This window comes from Bos javanicus, chromosome Y (assembly GCF_032452875.1).
Source record: "Bos javanicus breed banteng chromosome Y, ARS-OSU_banteng_1.0, whole genome shotgun sequence".
NCBI lineage: Eukaryota > Metazoa > Chordata > Mammalia > Artiodactyla > Bovidae > Bos > Bos javanicus.
This window is the reverse complement of record NC_083898.1, coordinates 723,956-746,402: the sequence shown is the minus strand read 5'-3', so window position 1 is coordinate 746,402 and position 22,447 is coordinate 723,956. Positions and strand designations below refer to the sequence as shown.

Below are 22,447 nucleotides of genomic sequence, written 5' to 3'. Positions count from 1 at the left end.
TATTTTGTGCCAGCTGTTTTGTGTGAAGGTAGTGTTCTTAGTACATTTCTGACTAATTAAAAAGACATTCTACATGATACTTTAATAAACAAAATTTAAAGTATCAAGCTTAAAAAAAAACTTTTTAAGTTTGTAACTGGAAATACTTGAAGGGTTGATGGTGGTGATTCTGAAGATTGCTGCATTAGGCTGTGAAAACTAAGAATCATTTGTTGGTATAGTTTGTCTATGATTAGATCTCTGAGCAGAATTAAAGCCATCCATTTTAGAAAGTCTAAGTGAGAATTATGTTTAAGAATGAAGTACCCACTATGTTATCTTACACAATAAAGTCAAACTAGTTAGCAGATTAATGTTTGAATGCATGTGTACTTTCCAGTGTGACACTGATAGCAGGTAGATTGCTTCTCAGCAATATGTGTCATTATTCTGTGTCACAAAGCAAATATGTCTTGTAATGGGTTATAACCTATAATATCATATAATTATTATAGGGATTAGTTATAAATAATGTTTTGTTGCCTGGAAGGGAAATTTTAGATTACCCAAAGACTTTGAAAACTCATATGTTGATCCTAAGTGTAAGTAAAAGTGTTCCTGGCTTTTAGGAAGTACTTGGAGTAAAAAGACACAGTTAAAAGGTTTATTTAATCTGAAAACATTTGCATAAGTTTATTTAGATTCACTATTACTCTATTTTTGGTAATAGTATTAAAGAAGTAGGATTCATTTACTGTAAAACACCCATGTGAATGGTACAGTTTAATGATTTTTAGTATATTGACAAAGTTCATGTATCCTTTACCACAATGAATTTTAGAATGTTTAAAATATTTTTAGCATACAAAAATAAGACCATTTATTCTCTCTCCCAAACCCCATGATCCCTGTCCAAAGAAATTGTTCATTTACTTTGTATTCTATATGTTTGTCTAGTCTGGAATGACTTTTAAAAATAGATGTTTTCAAGGTTTATCTCTGTGGTTGCACGTGTTGTTAGTATTTCATTCCTTTTTAGGACTATAACTTACAGTTTATCAATGTTCATTTTCTTTATTCCATTATCTGTTGATGGCCTTCTGCTATCTTTCCTCCTAGGTTATAATGAATCATACTGCTGTGACCATTCATATCCATTTCTTTGTTTGAAGACATATTTTCATTCTTTTTGGAAATATACCTCAGAATTGAATTAGCTGTGCTTTTAACTTTTTGATGATATGTTGACTTGACTTAGAGTTATTATACTATATTACATTCTGATAGTCAGTGTAGGAAGAACTCATTTTCTTATTCTTGCCAGTACTTGTTCTGTCTTTTCTAAATTCCACCATCCTAATGGGTATAAAATGGTTTCTCACTTTAGTTTTGGTTTTCATTACCCTCATAACTAGTAATATTTGAAAATCTTTTTGTTTGTTGTTTAAATCTGTTTAAATTCTTTGCTCCTTAAAAGTAAGTTTCAGTGTTATTTCTGTATCTAGTTGAATTGCTGAGGTTTTCTCATTATCTGGGTTATTTTTTCATGTTTAATAGAACATGTGCCTCTTTGAGGCACAAAAGTTTTTAGTAGTAAATTCCCATGTATTATTTTTCTTCATTTGTTTGTCCAGCATGCTTAATACCATGCAAGTCACAAAGATTTATCTTTATTATTTCTTTCAAGGCTAAATCCATATAAGGTTTTCTCTCCTACTTTTAGCTTCCTGATCATTTTTAATTAATTTATTTTTGTATGATATGAAGTAAGGTTTCAACTTAATTAATTGCTGCTTGTCCTAACAGTAGTATTTTTTTAGAAAGAAAATTGTTTCCTCAACAGTGGTCTTGATACCATAGTCACAAGTTTCTTGCCTGCAAATGTTTGGTTTATTTCTAGAATTTTACTTCTGTTTAAGACTGTTCCTGTGTTGGTACCATACTTTACTCCAGTATTCATGGGCTTTCTTGCTGGCTCAGACAGTAAAGAATCTGCTTTCTGTACATGAGATCTAGGTTTAATCCCTGAGTTGGGAAGATGCCCTGGAGGAGGGCATTCTTGCCTGGGAAATCCCATGAACAGAGGAGCCTGATATGATATGCTACTGTCCATGGGGTTGCAAAGAGTTGGACAGGACTGAGTGACAAAGCATACACCACACTTTACATACTATTTATTTTAATCATAGTTTGATTTATTAATTATTCAGGATATATTGGTTAATTTCTAAATTTTTTCCAATATTTAAAAAAAATCAAAGAATATGTCTTATATTATTTCAACTCTTGTTTTTACTCGGATTTCGTTTGCAGCATACCATTTACTCTATCTTGGGGAATGTTTAATTTGCATGAAAGGAATATATATATTCTTTTTTTACTTGAAATAGTCTTTAAATACGTGTTAAGTTTGATGGGTTATAAGTTTTGAGTTATCTATTTTATCTTCTTTCTCACTGTACTGTCTGTATTGAATGAGATTGAAGACTCCAGGTTTTGATGATTTGCTTATTTTGGGGTCATTTTTATAGGTTTTGTGTCATATTTTGTTCAGCACAAGTGTCTTTAGAGTTGCTATATATTTGGAGATATAACTGACCTAAAATTTTTGGAGATAAAATTGACAAAATTTTTGAACTTTAAAGTATGTGTAATGCTGTTTGTCTAAGATGTATGGTGTGTTAGTGTGATGCCTTTATAGCAAAGCATTTAACACTGTAGCATTAACCAATATGTCCGTCATGTAACCTGATTACCATTTCTTTTTGTCTTGAGAACATTTAAGATTTACCTTCTTAACAACTTTTGGATTTAAAATACAGAGATTAATTCTTTCATATCCTCCTTTATTTCTATTAACATTCTTTTCATTTTGAAGAATTTTGTTTAATACTAGTATAGCCATTCCATAACTTTTATAATTATTGTTTTCATGATGTTTTGTTTTTCATCTTTTCTGTTTATGGAGTCTATATTTTTGAATCTAAAGAATGCCTCCTAAAGAGAATATATGGTTGGATCTTTTAATTTCATTAAATCTGATAATTTGTGCATTCTGATTATTTAATCCGGTTTTGTTTAATGTTACTATTTTATACATCTGCCATTGTACTTGAAAAACAACTAATTTTTAAAGTAATTTTTATTACTTTTTAAAAAATTTTAAATAATTTTTAAATTTATTTTGACTGTGCTTAGTATTTGTTTTTTATAGGCTTTCCCTAGTTGCAGCAAGCAGGAGCTACTCTTTTCTGTGGTACATGGGCTTCTTATTGTGGTGGCTTCTCTTGTTGCGAAGCACAGGCTCTAGGGCTTATGTACTTAGTAGCTGCAGCTCCAGGGCTCTAGAGCACAGGCTCAGTAGTTGTGATGCATACTTAGTGGCTTATGGGATCTTTCTGGATCAGTGATCAAACCTGCATGTCCTGCATTTTCAGGTGGATTCTTTATCGTTGAGCCATTAACCATTGTCTTTTTCTTCTATTCTTACTTTACTGCATAAAGCAGATTTTTAAAATATAGCCTAATTTATTCATATTTTTCATTAGTGTGTTACTTTCTCAGTGTTTGCCCTATTACTTGAAATGTGCTCATTAATGAATTTATTTGAATTTATATTACTCTAGTTCCTGTGAGATAAAGAAAGAGTACTCTTATAGAGCTTTATGTACCCTGTTCTTTTATTTGTTGCAGCTTCAACAATTTATTTGTGTTGTGAGAAAGTTATATAACAGTACATCAGTTCAGTTCAGTCACTCAGTCGTGTCCGTCTCTGCGACCCCAGAATTGCAGCACGCTAGGCCTCCCTGTCCATTACCACCTCCTGGAGTTCACCCAGACTCATGTATGTTGAGTCGGTGATGCCATCCAGCCATCACATCCTCTGTTGTCCCCTTCTTCTCCTGCCCCCAATCTGTCCCAACAGGGTCTTTTCCAGTGAGTCAACTCTTGGCATGAGGTGGCCAAAGTATCGGAGTTTCAGCCTCAGCATCAGTCCTTCCAAAGAAATCCCAGGGCTGATCCTTTAGGATGGATTGGTTGGATCTCCTTGCAGTCCAAGTACATAGTTATAATATTAATTTATGTAACTTGTTGAGCTGTAAAAATGTATGTTCAGCTTTTATATTTTAGCCTTTTAAGTTCTCATTTTTGTTTCTCGATTTTTTTCTTGGATATTTGACTTACCATCTGGAGTGTTATCTGTATTCCACTTAATTGATTTGTTCTGTCATTAAGAATAATTTATTACCGTATATTTTTGACTTAATACAGTTATATGCAGAGTGCTTAAACAGTTTTTAAATTAGTTAGACATAATGGAGGGAAAAAATTGCAATCTGCATGTACTGTACCTGTATAATTATAGGTAATTACATCCTTTTTGTCTTTGAAAAAGTGATATGTGCAGTTTGTTGTTGTTTAGTCACTCAGTTGTGTCAGACTCTTTCCAGCCCCATGGACTACAGCACACCAAGCTCCCTGTCCTTCACAATTTCCTGGAGCTTGCTCAAACTCATGTCCATTGAGCTGTGATGCCATCCAACCACTTTGTCCTCTGTTGTCTTCTTCTGACTTCCATCTTCCACAGCATCAGGGTCTTTTCTAATGAGTTGGCTCTTCCTATCAGGTGGCCAGAGTATTGGGGCTTCAGCATCAGTCCTTGTAGTGAATATTCAGGGTTGATTTTCTTTAGGATTAACTGATTTGATCTCCTTGCTGTTCAAGGAACTCTACAGAGGTTTCTCCAGCACCACAGTTCAGAAATAAAGCACTTCCATGCTCAGTCTTATTTCTCTCCAACTCTCACATCTGTACCTAAGCACTGAAAGAACCATAGCTTTGACTAGCTGGACCTTTGTTGGCAAAGTAATGTCTCTGCTTTTTAATACACTTCTAGTAGTGACATAACTTTTCTTCTAAGGAGCAAGCATCTTTTAATTTCATAGCTGCAACCATTGTTCACCATCTGCACCATTTTGGAGCTCAAGACAATAAAGTCTATTACTCTTTGCATTGTTTCCCCATCTATTTGCCCTGAAGTGATGGGACCAGATGCCATGATCTTTGTTTGACTGTTGAGTTTTAAGCCAGCTTTTTCACTCTCCTCTTTCACCTTCATCAAGAGGCTGTTTAGTTCCTTTTTTACTTTTTGCCATAAGGGTGATGTCATCTGCATATCTGAGATTATCAGTATTTCTCGTGTCAGTCTTGATTCTGAAAGGTTGTTGTTGAATCACGCGAAGACACCGGAATTTTTGGCCCCTGGAGGAGAAGAATTCAATCCAGGGCCAGAGACGAGGCTTGATCGCTCAGAGCTTTTGTGTAATAAAGTTTTATTAAAGTATAAAGGAGATAGAGAAAGCTTCTGACATAGGCATCAGAAGAGGGCAGAAAGAGTACCCCCTTGGTATTGTTAGCAATGAAGTTATATTCTCTCCATTGAATCCAGATAATGTCTGGAGGTTGTAAAGACCTCATCAGACCTACTCCCATAATTTACATTTTAAGATAACAGAATTAGCCAGAAGGTTTAATCCAGAGACTGTCCTCAGGCAGGATACATTATTGTTATATAATCCTAAGGAATGTAGAGAAGGGGAAAAAAAGTTTGTCCTTTCTTCCTCAAGAATTCCAGACTCCTCTCTACTTGGGGACCCCTAGACTTCTTATCAACCTGTCTAGGAAATGACTCTCAGTTCCAGCTTGTGCTTCACCCAGCCTGGCATTTTGTATGGTGTACACTGCATAGAATTTAAATAAGCAGGCTGACAGTATACAAACTTGACATACTAGTTTCTCAATTTCAAACCAGTCCATTTTTCCATGTCTGGTTCTAATTGTGGCTTCTTGACTTGCATACAGGTTTTGCAGGAGGCAAGTAAGGTGGCCTGCTAGTCCCATTTCTTTAAGAATTTTCCACAGTTTGTTGTGATTGACACAATCAAAGGTTTAAACATAGTTGCTTACTGAAAGCCTAAAAAATTTCTTTAGAACTTTTTTGTAATATTTGTTGTAAGATGAGTGTGTTTACAGTGAATTCTTTCTCTCTCTTCCATTTATTTAGCCGGCATAGTTAAAAGCTCTGTAGGGATTCAGATGTAATGGTTCAGATGTTAAAGGATCTGCCTGCAGTGCAGGAGACCCAGCTTTGATCCCTGGTATGGAAAGATCTCCTGAAGAAGGAAATGGCAATTACTCCAATATTCTTGCCTGGGGAATCCCATGAACAGAGGGGCCTGGTGGGCTACGGTCCCTAGGGTTACAATCAGTAGGACACAACTGGATGACTAACACTAATCAAGCCTTCATAGTTAAAAGCTCTGCTGAGGTGGAAGATTCTTGATTGACATCTTGTATTCTTTGAACATTGCCTTTGACCATCATGGTATGTGAGGAGAAATCAGCTTTTAATCTAATAATAGGGTTTTTGTTTTGTTTTCTAGGAATTTTTTTTTCTTACTGCTTTTATAATTTCCTCCTTGTCCTTGATCTTCAGCATTTTCTATTAGAATCTGTCTCTGAATCTCTCTTCCTTTATTCTGATCAGAGTTTTAGTTGAACTTACGGACTTACTGGTTAAAATTTTGAATGAAATTCCAGAAATTTTTGGCTGTTAGTTATTGAAATTTTTTTTTTTTTTTGGTCTTTTCTCTCTTTTGGCATTCTCTACTATACATCCATTGGTATTCTTAATGGAAAGGGTATATAGCAGAGACTCTTCCCAGCCACACCTGTCATTGTTCAGCAGGGCTCATGACAAATTTAATAGAGGCAGAGACAAAGTTCTGCATGGGATCAGCACCATGGGCTTTCATCCATGAATTCCCAGTGCCTAGTATACCAGGAACAGTAACCTTCAGTTCCTGATATGGTACCATTCCGTGACATATTCATGCAGCTACTCAGTGCCAGATTTATTACAGTGGACTGCTTCCATTATAAAAGTGTCAGCATTTTGTCCACATTAAGATAGAAATATACCAGATTATTGGTTTGCACTGGGGAGTCTAAAGTGACATCTGTGGAGTTACAGAATGCCTTTAATTTCATGGTAATCTACCTAGTGTTGCTTTAAAGTGAGGAATTTCACTGGAAAAGAAGTAAAGCAAGGGACCCCAGAGGTTATAAACTTCAGTGACATGCTCTTCATGATCCTGATACAACAATGAAAATGCCTTTTGGATGCTCAGTCCCTTGACAAAAGATTTTTTTCTTTTTCTCACTTTTGAGCAGGAGCTCCTCACTTCAGTGGCGGGCCACTCCAAAGACCTTCTCCTGTCAGTACAGTAACAATTTACAATGATCTCCAAGCACCACCATTTCCTTCACCAGGAGATTTATAATGCTCTGAATTGGTGACGTTTTTTATGATAAGTATGTTGGTGCAGCAGGCAAAGTGGAAATGGAAGTGGCACCACTCACTGTTAATGTAGTGACCCAGTTGCAACATTTTTCTTTTTTGTACCCACAAGTTCAATCTGGAATGTCTTAGAGGTATTTTTTTCTAGAGGAAAAATTCTTCCATAGGAGATAAAAAATAACAATTCCTTTGAAGGGGACATCAGAATGATCAAATAGCCTTTTCATTTTCATGCTTGTGTATCATCGATCAAGGAAGGGAATTACCTTGCCATCAGTTTTTCTTGTTTTATGACAAAGGATAGGAATTAAAGAGGGAATACTATTAAATGCTACTGCTATTGGGGAAAAGCTACTCAATAAAAAATTGACCTCAATTCTAATTACAGCTGAAAAAGTAGCAATTTATAGCCAAGAAGCCCTGTGAAGGTCAGCATATGAAAAATTACTTAAGGAAATAAGAAGTCTCTTTAGGCTAAGCCATCGTTATTGAAGATTGATTAGGTGTCACCTGGTAAATAGTGGAAGAAGAGAGACCTCAATTAGGTATTATAGGCATTCACATACACAGGATGAGGCACTTTTGCTATACCCAGTTAGCGTTTTTGTTAAGGATGCTAGAAGGAATTGGGCTGATGTTCCTAGGAACAGTTTCAGGAATCTGAGTAAACTTTGTTTCCACTTTGTTGTTTAATGGTCTGAAGAGACATCTTTCTTAGAACAACAGGTAAGTTCATTTCTTGTTCTATAGTCTATAAAACGTAGTTGTAGTCCTGCATTATTCCACATCAGAATGGAGAAAATTTGGAAACATGTAGAGTGATAGAGACACTGGTCCTATCACTTCATGGCAAATAGATGGCAAAAAAGTGGAAACAGTGGCTGATTTTACTTTCTTGGGCTCCAAAATCACTGTGGATGGTGACTGGAGTCAGTAAATTAAAAAGACACTTGCTCCTTGGAAGAAAAGCTATGACAAACTTACCATATTACAAAGCAGAGACATCACCTTGCTGACAGAAGTTCATATAGTGAAAGCTGTGGTTTTTCCAGTAGTCATGTACGGATGTGAGGGTTGGACCATAAAGAAGGCTGAGTGCCAAATAATTGATGCTTTCAAGCTATGGTGTTGGAGAAGACTATAGAGTCTCTTGAACAGCAAGGAGATCAAACCAGTCAATCTTAAAGGAAATCAACCATGAATATTCATTGAAAGGACTGATGGTAAAGCTGAAGCTCCAGTATTTGGCTACCTGTTGTGAAGAGCCAACTCACTAGAAAAGAACCTGATACTAGAAAGATTGGAAGCAAAAGGAGAAAGGGTAACAGAGAAGGAAGTGCTTGGATGACATCACCAGTTCTATGGACATCAGTTTGTTGCAAATGCTTGGAGATAGTGGAGGACAAAGGAGCCTAGTGTGCTGTAGTCTGTGGGGTTGCAAAAAGTCAAACATGACTTAGAGACTGAACAGAAACAGTGTGCCAGTTACTGGAGGAATTCATTATATGTCAAGGAGCAATGGCACCCAAGTCCAGTACTCTTGCCTGGAAAATCCAATGGATGGAGGAGCCTGGTAGGCTGCAATCCATGGGGTCGCTAAGAGTTGGACACAACTGAGCGACTTCACTTTCACTTTTCACTTTCATGCATTAGAGAAGGAAATGGAAACCCACTCAGCTGTTCTTGCCTGGAGAATCCCAGGGATGGGGAAGCCTGGTGGGCTGCCGTCTGTGGGGTCACACAGAGTCGGACACGACTGAAGTGACTTAGCAGTAGCAGCAGCAGCAAACATGCAAGACTGAATCCAAAACGATAACTTTGTAGTTTTCCATTGTAAACATTTTTCTCCACCATCTACTTTATGAGGAATCAAAGTCAGTACGATTTGTTTATGAAATAAGTAGTTTCATTAAATTTTGTTTGATTATTTACATAGGGGTGGCACAAATAGTTTATTGGTCACAAATATCTTTTGAATTTGTTTCCTGGAACTTTTCATAAGAAATCTCAGATTAGACTTTTAAAAGTCTCTCATATTTAAGGAAATCAAGCTAGAAACTCAACGCAGCATTTTGCCTGCAATGTAGACATTTGGTTGAATTCTTTTTTCTAGTGTTCTCAAAATATCCTAAGGTTTCTGAGCTCTCCAGTAACAGCAAGGAGATCAAACCAGTCAATCTTAAAGGAAATCAACCATGAATATTCATTGAAAGGACTTGTTACTACTCTGGCAAGCTATGCAACCTGATTAGCTAGGGTTCAGGCCAGTTTTTCCAGAGGGAAGCAGTGGCTTCATAGTTCCAGTCTCTTGGATTATGTAATTTCAGTGCACATGTCATTCACAAACATTCAAATCAAAAGTTTGGTATTATAATCTGTGTTTTCAATAGTATCATTTTCAAGGAAGAGAGTTGTTTTTGTGTTTTTTTTTTTAAGTTTTTATTGAATTTGTTATATTTTGCTTCTGTTTTAAGTTTTGGTTTTTTTGGCTATGATCTTAGCTCCCTAATCAGGGATCAGACGCACACCGTCTGCATTTGAAGGTAAAGTTTCAACCAATAGCCTGCCCCACACCACTAGACTGGAGTTTGGGAAGTCCCAAACAGATTCTTTTAAAACTTTGCAAGTAATTAAGTTCTCATTAAAAATAAGAATACTGGGACTGTGATGCCACCACAGAACATTCTTGCCTTTAGCTGACTTCCAGAGAAGAATCAAAGTGTAACAGTAACCGTAACTTAAAAAGATCATGGCTGAAATTCTGTTTAGACTTTATGTGATAAGGAAAGTTATTTGCATATATCTTGATATAGTAACTGGACAATGATGGCATAGACCTCTGTGAAAGTTTTGTTATTCATGGAATACCTCTATAATAATCCTTCCAGTGTAGCTGACTGTGCACTTTCCTTGGAAGGAATAACAGTCAGTTATATAATTATATACTGATTTGTTATGTGTGTCCAGTAGTTTTGATTAGATGGTCAGGGACATGGAAAGAATGAGATTGAAAATTGCTCAGATTTGGGGAAGAGAAGACATATTTTAACTTCTCTGAATGAAGGAAAAAAACATAGGTATCTTATGTTTCATGTAAAGTACTCACCAAAGGGTCACCTCAGCTGAGAATCATTTTAATAATGGATATAATGACTCACTATATAAGTAGCAGTCAGCCTCTTTTCCTGGTCAACTATGTCATCACCCATTGGGCTAATGAGTAATTTCAACACAGTGGCAAGAATGTAGGCTGTGCACTGGTCTCAGCAACATGGATTTCATTCACCAAAACTGTTCTATCTATGGCCACTGAATGTCCAGCTCGTGAGCAGCAGAGATCAACAGTGAGTTCCCCATGTGGCACTGTTTTCCAAGAGATCAAGTTATCTGATGATAAATTGATGACATTGAACAGTCTCCACCATGGAAGGAGAGCATTTTGTTATTAATAGAATAGTTGCGTAACATTGTATAAAATGTATGGTGTACATCATAATGACTTAATGAATTTTCTATATATACATACAAATATGTGTGTAGGTATGTATATGTATAATGTAATGAGAACCAAAATAAATTTGGCTAACATCCATCACTTCATATAGCTAAAATTTTTTTCTAAAAGATAATTAAAAATACAATTTCTCAGTGATATTCAAGTGTATGGCGCATTATTGATTACAGGCATTACATCCCCATGATTTACTTATTACTAGAATTTTTAACTTTTTGTTTACCTTCATTCAATTACTTTCACTCTTCTCTTGCAAACACCAATTTATTCTGTGAGTTTGTTTTTTAAGAATTCCATATGTAAGTGAGATAACATTTTATGTGTCTATTTCTGAATTGTTTTGCTTACCATAATACCCTCAAGATCATTTATGTTGTAGCAAATTGGAGAGTTTTCTTCTTTTCTGTAGTTAAGTAGTATTCTGTTTATCTGTGTGTATGTACCACATTCTCTTCATCCATCCATGGACTCTTAGGTTGTTTCTATGCCTTGGCTATTGTAAATAATGGTATGTAATGAAACCTTGTGAGGTAGATATTTTCTCAGCTAATAACTTAGGTTTTTATTTAACTATATACCCAAAACTGAAATGCTCTTGATGTAGTAATTATATTTTTAATTTTTTTGAGGATCTTCCATGCTGTTTACCATAATTATTATACAAATTTATATCCTCAGTAGCTGTGTACAGTTCAGTTCAGTTCAGCCATTCAGTCATGTCTGAGTCTCTGTCACCCCATGGACTGCCACATGCCAGGCCTCCCTGTCCATCACCAACTTGCAGAGCTTACTCAAACTCATGTCCATCAAATCGGTGATGCCATCCAACCATAAAATCCTCTGTCATCCCCTTCTGCCAACCTTAATCTTTCCTAGCATCAGGCTCTTTGCCAGTGAGTCAGCTCTTCGCATCAGGTGGCCAAAGTATTGGAGCTTCAGCTTCATCAGTCCTTCCAATGAATGTTCAGGACTGATTTCCTTTAGGATGGACTGGTTGGATCTCCTTTCAATCCAGGGTACTCTCAAGAATCTTTTCCAACACCACAGTTCAAAAGCATCAATTCTTTGGTGCTCAGCTTTCTTTAAAGTCCAAGACTCACATCCATATCTGACTCCTGGAAAAACCGTAGCTTTGACTGGACAGACTTTTGTTGGCAAAGGAAAGTCTTTACTTTTTAATATGCCATCTGGGTTGGTCATAGCTTTTCTTCCAAGGAGCAGGTGTCTTAATTTCATGACTGCAAACACCATCTGCAGTGCTTTTGGAGCCCCCAAAAATAAAGTCTCTCACTGCTTCCATTGTTTCCCCATCTGTTTATCATGAAATGTTGGAACTGGATGCCATAATCTTAGTTTTCTGAATGTTGAGTTTTAAGCCAACTTTTTTACTCTCCTCTTTCACTTTCATCAGGAGGCTCTTTAGTTTTTCTTCACTTTCTTCCATAAGGGTGGTGTTATCTGAGATTATTGTTATTTCACCTAGCAATCTTGATTCCAGTTTATGCTTCATCCAGCTGGGAATTTCACATGATATACTCTACACAAAAGTTAAATAAACAAGGTAACAATATACAGATTTGATGTACTCCTTTCCAGCTTTGGAACCAATCTGTTGTTCCGTGTCCAGTTCTGACTGTTGCTTCTTGATCTGCTTACACATTTCTTAGGAGGCAGGTCAGGTGATATGGTATTCCCATCTCCTGAAGAATTTTCCACAGCTTGTTGTGATCCATACAGTCTAAGGCTTTGGCATAGTCAATAAGAAAGAAGTACATGTTTTTCTGGAACTGTCTTGCTATTTCCATGATCCAGTGGAGGCTAGCAGTTTGATCTCTTGTTCCTCTGCCTTTTCTAAATCCAGCTTGAACATCTGGAAGTTCATGGTTCATGTGCTGTTAAAGCCTGGTAAGGAGAATTTTGAGCATTACTTTGTTATTGTGTGAGATGAGTGCAGTTGTGTGGTGGTTTGAATATTCTTTGGCTTTGACTTTCTTTGGGATTGGGATGAAAACTGACCTTTTCCAGTCTTCTGGCCACTGCTGAGTTTTCTAAGTTGGCATATTGAGTGCAACACTTTCACAGCATCATCTTTCAGGATTTGAAATAGTTCAACTGGAATTCCATTACCTCCACTAGGTTTTTTCACAGTGATGCTTCCTAAAGCCCACCTGCACTTATCGCAGATGAGAAGTGTTATCTCAAGTCCTCTGAATTAGAAGATGGATTCTTTAACTGCTGGACCAACAGGGGAGTTCTTGGGAGTAGTATTTCTGGTTTTCTTTCAGTGTTTTGTTTATATTATCCCATTCTTTTCTTATCTGCCAAGGTTTTGATGGTACATCTGCTTATAGTCTTGTGTAAGATATGTCACTTTTCTCATGGTGCTTTCAAAATTCTTGTTATCTTTGACTTTAACAATTATAATATGTGTTGGTTTGATTCTTTTGAGGTAACCTACTTAAAGTACTTTATTCCTATCTCTCAGTTTTGTCTGTGCCTTTGTGACCACATGAACTGTAGTCCTCCAGGCTCCTGTGTCCATGGAATTCTCCAGGCAAGAATATGGGAGTAGGTAGCCATTGCTTTCTCTAGGATATCTTCTTAAGTCAGGTCTCCTGCATTGCAGGCAGTTTCTTTATCATCTAAACCCCCAGGGGAACCTTTTGGGACTTAGCTATTTGATATTCATTTCTTAAGAGAAATGAAGGTTTTCAGCCATTTTTCTTTTACAGACACTTTTCTCTCCCTTTGTCTTCCATTTCTGGGATTCGCAAAATGTGTATATAGTTTCCTTTTGATGATGGATATTAAGTCCTATTGGTTTTTTTAATTTACCTTTTTTTTGTTTTTGCTCCTCCAGCCTAATAATTTCAAATGACTCTCTTCTGGCTAACTGATTCTCTGTTTTGCTTGGTTGTGTTTGGTCTTGAAATTCTCTATTTAATTCTTTAGTTCATTCATTGACCTCTTCACTAAAAGACCCTTAAAATAATTCGTATGTTTTTTGAAGAATTATACATGTATTGTACAAATTGTGAAGAGTATTTTATGTCATCTTGGATACTAATCAAAATGGATTATTAAGGGACAAAAGAGCCATTTAACAATATGTTAATTACACTCTCTTGAATTTTCAAATTACCTGTGAAAGCTTGAAATTATTTTTTTTCTGTGCTTGTATGATCCTTTATTATTATTTTCAAAAATTTATATTTTCAAGTAGAGTATAATTTCTTTATGGTATTGTGTTGGTTTCTACCATTGCTCAACATGAATCAGCCATAGGTTGACATATGTCTGTTTCTTTGTTGAGTTTTTCATTTTTTTCTTTATTGTTTTCTGTGTTTCATTTTGTGGTCTTTCTATGTGTTATTCCAGTTTAATAAAAGTTTCTTCTATAAGAAACTTCTGATCTTTGTCATACAGTTGACAGTCTGTTTTTCTGTGGTCATTTATTAAAGTTTAAATAGTCTTCTTTGATGATATGAGTTTTATCTGATTCTTCATAATTGCTATACCTTGCTAGTAGTATTTGCGTATTTAAATTGTGATCTTCTTTTTTTGGACTTCTCATGGTTTCTTGGGCAGAGACAGCCCTTCACGTGTTACCTCAACTTGGGTTTAATTCAGGTCAGTTTATAGTCTTCTTGGGCAAGTGAGGCTTGCAATGAGGCAGTGAGGGTTGGTTTGTTTTTCTACCTGTTCAGCTATTATGTACCTCTGAGATCAGGAGGTCAGTCCCTGTCTGAATAGGAATTGGTTAGGAGTGTGCTCACTTGGTTTTCTGTATATGATTGGCTTTAGAGTTGGCACCTTAGTTGCATTAATTCTCTTGTAGGCTTACTGATAGCATGGGACATGTTCCTATACTCAGTTTTGGTTGGGTCTGCAGTTTGCTTCCTTGCCTGATCAGGGTTGTAGAATGGTTTCCTTGGCTGTTAGATATTTATGCTTGGGCTCTCTTAACATGACAGAGTTGCTCACCAACTTCTTGGCCAGATTCAACTGCTGTGTTGATTACCTTGATGGGTTTTGCTGGGAGCTCTGTGCTCAGGTGCCATTGTAAGTGGGCCTCTAGGACCCTAGGTATTATGTTTAGACTTTCTGATTAGATGAAACTAGAGCTGTACAAAACAGTATTGGCACTTATGAATCTGCTTCTTTGCTCAGACTGGGCTTCTGTGCCTCATTGGCTAGGGAGTTAAATCTGATAAAACTTGGCACTAGATTCCCTGATCAGCTGGGGCCAACAGCTGCTCTTTCTAGTATTGCTCAATCTTTGCTCAGATGCTGTTGTAAGTACTGTTGTTGGATAGATTGTGCAGCTTCCCAGATTCTGTGATTGGGTTTGCTGATGGGTTCATGCTACAGGATGGAGAAGCCATTCAGTGAACTAACCATGGGTTGCCAGTGTAGAAAATAAAAAGGCTTCAAAGCTGGTAAGGCTAATAGTTTGGGGTCTAGTATCAGGCAGAATTGTGCACTGAGTTAATTCTTCAGATGTGCCATTGCAGTGGCTCTGCAGAATCACAGAGACACTGTTCTGGTCTCTGTACTTGCCAATTCTGCAAGGGAAACTTGGTCTTCCATGATAGGAGTGCTAGTAGACCTCAGTTACATTACAATCCCAAGTGGTTAACCAGTGCATCTTCTTCCTGCAATCCCCATGAAACTTCACTGGGTTGCTCTGAGTGTCACTTACAAGGGTGGGGAAGCTGAATATCCATCTTGGACTCTCCTTTGCCCACTGTAGAAACTGTAGACCTAGTAGATCCTTCTTGGTATGTTGGTGTGCTCACTTGGGAGACAGTATCAGTTCAGTTCAGTTCAGTCCAGTCTCTCGGTCTTGTCTGACTCTTTGCGACCCCATGAATTGCAGCACGCCAGGCCTTCCTGTCCATCACCAACTCTCGAAATTCACTCAAACTCATGTCCATCGAGTCGTGATGCCATCCAGCCATCTCATCCTCTGTCGTCCCCTTTTCCTCCTACACCCAATCCCTCCCAGCATCAGAGTCTTTTCCAATGAGTCAACTCTTCGCATGAGGTGGCCAAAGTATTGGAGTTTCAGCTTTAGCATCAGTCCTTCCAGAGAACAGCCAGGACTGATCTCCTTTAGAATGGACTGTTTGATCTCCTTGGGTCCAAGGGACTCTCAAGAGTCTTCTCCAACACCATAGTTCAAAAGCATCAATTCTTTGGCTCTCAGCTTTCTACACCGGAGAAGGCAATGGCACCCCACTCCAGTACTTTTGCCTGGAAAATCCCATGGACGGAGGAGCCTGGTAGGCTGCAGTCCATGGGGTCGCTACAGTCAGACATGACTGAGCGACTTCATTTTCACTTTTCACTTTCATGCATTGTGGGAGGAAATGGCAACCCACTCCAGTGTTCTTGTCTGGAGAATCCCAGGGACAGGGAATCCTGGTGGGCTGCCGTCTGTGGGGTCGCACAGAGTTGGACATGACTGAAGCAACTTAGCAGCAGCAGCAGCAGTAGCTTTCTTCACAGTCCAACTCTCACATCCATACATGACTACTGGGAAAACCATAGCCTTGACTAAATGGACCTTTGTTGGCAAAGTAAAGTCTCTGCTTTCGAATATGCTATCTAGGTTGGTTATAACTTTCCTTCCAAGGAGTAAGCATCTTTTAATTTCATGGCTGCAATTACCATCTGCAGTGATTTTGGAGCCCAAAAAAATAAAGTCTGACACTGTTTCCACTGTTTCCCCATCTCTTTCAAGTGAAGTGATGGGACCAGATGACATGATCTTCATTTTCTGAATGTTGAGCTTTAAGCCAGCTTTTTCACTCTCCTCTTTCACTTTCATCAAGAGGCTTTTTAGGCAGATTCATGTTGATGTATGGCAAAACCAATACAATATTGTAAAGTAATTAGCCTCCAATCAAAATAAATAAACTTAAATTTAAAAAAAAAAGAGGCTTTTTAGTTCCTCTTCATTTTCTGCCATAAAGGTGGTATCATATGCATATCTGAGGTTATTGATGTTTCTCCCGGCCATCTTGATTCCAGCTTGTGCTTCTTCCAGCCCAGCGTTTCTCATGATGTACTCTGCATAGACATTAAATAAGCAGGGTGACAATATACAGCCTTGACGTATTCCTTTTCCTATTTGGAACCGATCTGTTGTTCCATGTCCAGTTCTTACTGTTGCTTATAAGCTGAATAAAAATGTCCCTCTTACCCTCCTTAGGCATTCTCTATGTTTCAGTCCCAAGAATGCTTTTCTGGGATTTTTACAGTGTTGTCGTGTCTGGGTTATTTGCTAGTTGGGACTGAAGTTGAGAAAAACTTGTGTTGACATCATGATGATATCTCGTCAGCACCATTTTCTATTACTTGAATGACCTGCTACCAGTTTTAGCTTCCTTTCCCCATGACTTTATGCTTTCCTTGGAAAGAGATGAGGTGCTAGTTTCTGAATGATGATTGCTTTCACTCGTAGACATATCACCAGTGATTACATTAAACTGAAAGTTAAGAGTGCTTCCTTGTAATTTGGACACGTTATATACATTACAGTGAATCAGCAGACAAAGGAGTTTCTCTTCTGGCTTTGCTGATTCATTTTGACAAGCAGGAAGGGGAACTTGAAATACTATTGCATAATGGCCACAAAGTAGAGCGTCACATAATGTCCATACAGGAAGTTCCTGAAGACATCTCTTAGTACAACTGTGCTTTGTAATTTTAGGATACTGTAAAACTGAAACAACCCAATCGAGACAAAAGTATACTAGTAATGGCCCAGATCCTTACGGGATGAAGCTTTGTATCATTAGGTAAAGAAATATGACCAGTTGAAATAGTCACTGATCTTAGTTTACAATCCCTCACCCTAACTCTACTGAGAAAGACTGAAGACAAAAGGAGAAGGGGTGGCACAGGATGAGATGATTGGGTGACATCACTGACTTGATGGACAAAAATTTGAGGAGATAGGACAGGGAAGCCTGTGGTGCTGCAGACCATGGGGTTGCAAAGAATCATGCCTGAGTGACTGAACAATGACCTCCAGCCCCTACCCCTGGAGTTCTGCTTTAGACCTTCAACATACTGTATGAGGTTCTGTTTTTCTGGAGATCCTTTAACTGTGACATTATGTTACCCTTGCAAAGGGTAGGTAAGAAGTGTGCAAATCTTATTACAATATATATTATTTTAGTCTTTTAAAATTTTATTTTTAAAAATTATTTATTTTTTTACTTTATTGTTTTAAAAGAATGTCTTTATTTTCATTGTAACTACATTTCAGCAGACATTTGATAAGATTCACTTGCCACCATTATATATATTTTAAAGAATTGAAGTTCAGGAGTTGCTGATTATGGAGTTTGACCAAGGTTTTTTTGTGGACCTGATAATAAATTTTAACTTTAATTGGCTGTACTTGTTTTTGCCATGGACTTCTTTTTTTTTTAAATAAATAATCTTGTAAAACTGTTGTTAGCCCTGCAGTCATATATACAGAAACTGCAACTATATTTACAAAGTACAGTTCAAATACTGCAGCATCCAGTATATCTATTCACAAATGCATGATTGTTTTTCCTTTTCTTTGAGAAGTTAACAAATAACCTTGACATTGTTCTCCTTTTCCTTAAGAAATATGTTGCTTGATCTTTTTTTTTTTTTATGTTGAACTTCATATTGAGTATAGTTGATTAGATGTAAAACAAAATGATATACCTTTATCCATTCTTTTTTAGATTTTTTTCCCATTTAGGTTATTATTAAATATTGAGCTGTGTTCCATGTTCTGTACAGTAGGACCTTGTTGGTTATTTATTTTATTTTTTCTTTTAGCAACTAAAAAAGTAGTTTTTTACCAACTAAAAATAGTAACTAGTTTCATTGATTCACTTATTTTTAATTTATTAATTAAGTGGGCTGCCTTGGGTCTTAGTTGAGGTATGTGGAATCATTCTTATATTGTTTAGATCTATCACTGTGACATGTGGGCTTAGTCACAAGTGGTGCTCAGGCTTAAATCCTGTCCATTTTAAATACAGCAGTGTGTCCATGTCAATTCCAAACTCCCCACCCTTCCCTCATGATAACCATAAGTTCCTTTTCTGTCTGTGAGACTGTTTGTGTCTTGTAAATAAGTTCATTTGTATAATTCCCCTCCCCACCCCCAAATTCCCTACATAAGACATATAACATGGTATTTCTTTTGCTGTCTGAGTGTTCTGTTTGACTTACTTCACTCAGTGTGACACTCGCTAGGTCCATGTATGTTGCTGCAAATGGCATTATTTTGTCCTTTTTTATGACTGATATTTAAGCCACATCTCCTTTATACCTTCCTCTATTGGTGGACGTTTAGGTTGTTTCCATATTTTGACTATTGGTTTGCATAATGTTTTTCTCTGGGTAAACTCACAGGAGTGGGATTGCAGGGGTCATATGGTGGCTCTATTTTTAGTTTTTAAGGAACTGCCATACTGTTCCCCATAGAGGCTTCACCAATTAACATTCCCACCAGTAGTGTAGAAGGATTCCATTTTTTCCACACACTCTCCACCGTTTGTTATTTTTGATGCTGTCCATTTGACTAATGTGAAATGATATCTCCTTGTATTTTTGATTTGCATTTTTCTAATCACAGAAATGGCAAGGACCTAACAGAAGCAAAAGAAATTAAGAAGATGTGGCAAGAATATGCAGAAGTATACAAAAAGGTCTTAATGATCTGGATAACCATGATTTTGTAGTCACTCATCTAGAGCCAGACATCCTGGAGTGTGAAGTCACTTGGGCCTTAGAAAGTCAAGTGGGCCTTCAGAGGAAAATGGGGCAAGAAAGGGTGAGATAGTTGGGTGGCATCACCGCCTGAATGGACCTGAAGTTGAGCAAACTCCAGGAAGTAGTGAAAGACAGGGAAGCCTGGCATGGTGCAGTTCATGGGGTCACAAAGAGCTGGACATAACTTAGCAACCAGATGACAACAGCAATGTAGTTAGTGGATTTTCATGTGTTTCTTAGTCTTCCGTGTGACTTCTTTGGAGGTCTATTTAGATCTTCCAGTTTTTTGATTGGGTTGTTTGTTTTGATAAATACTAAGACATGAGATGTTTTTAAATTTTAGAGATCAGTCCCTTGTTGGTCACAAGTGTTTGCAAGTATTTTCTCCTGTTCTGTGGGTTATGTTTTCATTTTGTTTTTTCCTGTACAAAACCATTTAATTTGATTCTGTTGCTTGTTTTTGTTTTAAATTCCATTATTCTGGGAGACAGATTGAAAAGGGTTTGCTGTGATTTTTGTCAGAGGGCATTCTGCCTGTGTTTTTCTATAAGAATTTTGAGTATCCAGTTTCACATTTAGGTCTTTAATCTGTTTTGAGTTGTTTTCGTGAATGGTGTTAAAGAATATTCTAATTTCATTTTCATTTTAATCTAAAGGGAAGTCCTGGATTTTTGTGCTTTCATTATCAGTTATCCTCAGATAATTTTAAAATTTTTTAGTAATCCATTTGTTGTTTAATATCATATGATGTAGCCTACATGTATTGTGTTTTGTTGTTGTTGTTTTAAGATTTTTTTTCTAATGTTAAAGAGTTGTGGTTGAAAAAGATGTATGATATGAATTGGGTTTTCTTAAATTTATCAAAGATTGATTTGTGTCCCAGTATGTGGTCAATCCTGGAGAATGTGCCATGTGCACATGAAAAGACTATTGGATTTTGGATGGGATGCTGTATAAGTGACAATCATGTCCATCTATCTAATGGGTCTTTTCAGGATTGTATTTCCTTATTTATTTGCTGTCTCAGTGATCTGTTGATTGATAAAAATGGATGTTAAAGTCCTTCCCATGTCAATTTTTTTCCTTTTTGTCTTTTAATATTTGGCTTGTATATTGAGATGCTTCTATGCTGACTGCATTTACAGTGGTTCTATCTTCTTGGATTGAGAAGATCCCTTGATAATTATGTAATGTCCTTCTTTGTCTCCTGTAACAGTCTTTAAGTTCTTTTTTGTCTGATTTAAGTATTGCTGCTCCTGCTTTCTTTTGATTTCATTTACATAGACTACTTTCTCCCACCATCTCATTTTCAGTCTGTGTATGTCCTTAAGTCTGTAGTGGATTTCTTTAAGGCAGCATATATAGAGATTTTGTTTCTGCAGCCATTCAGGTAGTGTTTGTGTTTTGGCTGGAGAATTTAATACAGGACATTTAAGATAATTATTGACATGGATGTTGTATTACCATTTTCTTACTTGTTTTGTTTTTGTTGTTCTTTTTCTTTTGTTCTCTTACCTTTTGATAACCATATTTATTTTTGTGTTTGTGTTCCTTTTTCTTGTGTGTGTGTGTGTGTGTGTGTGTGTGTGTAAATGTGGTAGTTTTGGGGTTTGCTGTTTCTGTAAGGTTTTGGTAAAGTAGTATGTATGTGTATACGGTTGTTTTAAGTTGCTGGTCTCTTTCACCTGAAGTGAAGTGAAGTGAAGTCACACAGTCGTGTCCGACTCATTGCGACCCCGTGGACTGTAGCCCACCACGCTCCTCCATCCATGGGATTATCCAGGCAAGGATACTGGAGTGGGTTGCCATTTCCTTCTCCAGGGGAATCTTCCCGACCCAGGGATCAAACCCAGGTCTCCCACTTGCAGGCAGACGCTTTAACCTCTGAGCCACCAGGAGTTTTTTTTTTAACATTTGTTTTAAGGCTGGTCTGGTATTTCTGTATTCTCATAACTTGTCTGTGAAGCTTTTATTTTTTCCATCAAATCTGGATGACAGCCTTGTTTGGTAAAATATCCTTGGTTGTAAGTTCTTCGTTTTCATCTCTTTAAATATATTGTGCCATGCCCTTTTGGGCTGAGAAATCAACTGATAACCTGTGGGAGTTCCCTTGTATGTTATTTGTTGTTTTTCCTTTGTTAATTTTAATATTTTTTCATTTGTCTTTAAGCATTGATAATTTGATTATTGTGTGTCTTGGTGTGTTTATCCTTAGGTTTATCCTGCCTAGGACTCTGCACTTCCTGGACTTGGGTCACTGTGTCGTTTCTCTTCTTGTTCTAGAACTCATATCATGTGAATGTTGGTGCTTCTTATGTTGTCTTAGAAGTTTCTTAGAATATTGTTATGTATTTCCATTCTTTTTTCTTTATTCTTTTCCATGGCAGTGATTTCAGCTATTGTCTTCCGGGTCACTTTTGTGTTCTACCTAAGTTATTCTGCTTCTGACTCCTGCTACTGTTTTTTTTCATTTCTTTAAACATTTCTTACATCTTCTTTCTTACCCTTGCCTCAAGGCTTTTTCTGAGATACTGTTATTATTCTGAATTCACTCTGATCAGGGCTGTGCTCAGTGTAACTTTAATCCACTTATCTGCTGATAGGTGGGGCTGAGACTCTGTCCCCTCCTTCTTGGTTATTTGGTTTGAAGTAATCCAGCACTGGATCCTACAGGTTATTTGTTGGGGTAATGGAGGTGTTCAGGAGGACTCATGTCAATGACTGCTTCCCAGAACTGCTGCTGCCAAGTGTCTTTGTTCTCTAGTGAGACATAGCTGCCACCTGCCTCTGTAGGAGACCCTTCAATACTAGTAGGTGGGTGT

General features: G+C 37.1%; 1 protein-coding gene across 1 annotated transcript in view; it reads left to right on the top strand.

The window, feature by feature from the left end:
* The window catches only part of LOC133243828 (lysine-specific demethylase 6A-like), a 185,273-nt gene that overhangs the window by 49,184 nt on the left and 113,642 nt on the right, over positions 1-22,447 (top strand). The window lies entirely within an intron of this gene.